This window comes from Sorghum bicolor, chromosome 2 (genome assembly GCF_000003195.3).
Source record: "Sorghum bicolor cultivar BTx623 chromosome 2, Sorghum_bicolor_NCBIv3, whole genome shotgun sequence".
NCBI lineage: Eukaryota > Viridiplantae > Streptophyta > Magnoliopsida > Poales > Poaceae > Sorghum > Sorghum bicolor.
The window spans coordinates 56,188,506-56,189,815 of NC_012871.2; positions in this window are offsets into that span (position 1 = coordinate 56,188,506).

The following is a 1,310-nucleotide window of genomic DNA, read 5'->3' on the forward strand; positions in this document are numbered from 1 at the left end:
CTGGCATTGAACTTAATATACTATTATTCATACATGATATAATATACTGATGTCGCGGAACGTGTATCCTGGCGAGCAATCCTACCTGTTTGATTCCCTTGTCTGTCTTACGTTTGAAATAGACCAGGTCACTTTTACTTTTTTGCATTATGTGGTCCTTGAGTACAATGAGTAGGTATGTTTGACACAACTCTAACTCTAAGATTTGTTGGGACGGTCATCATCCTTAATAACTTTAGAATATGGATTGTTTAGTTGTTTACATACATTACTCTATATTCAGATCTATGTAATGCCGTTTGTCCATACATAAAGCTTTTGTACAAACTTATCAGGGTGTTCAAAGCAAAACTAATGTAATCAAGTTTTTTTAATACAAAAAGCTTTTATTAAAACCTCAGAAGTAGTACATAGAGTTGATGCAAAGCTAAAGAGAACAATTTACAACAATCTAGCTAATACACCATGTATCATACTTCCTCTACCCACCAAAGAATCAATTCCTAGAATTCGTGTCAATCAATTTTTTTTAGTTTGACTAACTTTATAGAAAAGAGTAACAATATATATCTATAATATAAAATATGCATCTTATAAAAATATATTCTATGATAAATCTAATGATACTAATTTTATACCATAAATTTTAGTGTTTTTTTCTAAAAATTTTATTAAAGTTTTAAAGGTTTGACTTAGGACAACTCTAGAAATTAATTCTTTCATGAACAGATTGAGTATTAGGCAACATAGATTTGGACAAAGTGATGTGGCACATGTATATAAATAAAAAATAGGGAGAATTAGGTGTATGGCTCTGAAAAAAAACTTGTCTTAGGTATATGGCTTTTTTTTAATTTGGCTCTATGGTCTACAAACAAAATTTATTTAGCTCTATGGCCTTCTGTCAGTTTGGGTAGCCAACGGTGTTGAGTTAGGATAAAAAGACCATTTTACCACTAGTGAAAAAAGTAAAAAACAGAGCTTTGTTTGTTTATTGTATATTTTGAGTATTATCATATATATTTCCGATACATTACCCCACACACACACACTTCTCATATAACCACATGTATATTTTCAGTACATAACATAAAAAATAGAGTTTTTTATTTTTTGTAAGTTATTCCAAGAATGTTGGAGAGTCAAAGCATCTCAACTTTGACTAAAATTATAGAAAGAAATTACAAAGATTTATAACATCAAATATGTACAATATGAAAATATAATTAATGAACAATGTAATGATACTAGGTTGACATCATAAATATTATTATCTTATCATATAAATTTAGTCAAACTTAAGATGATTT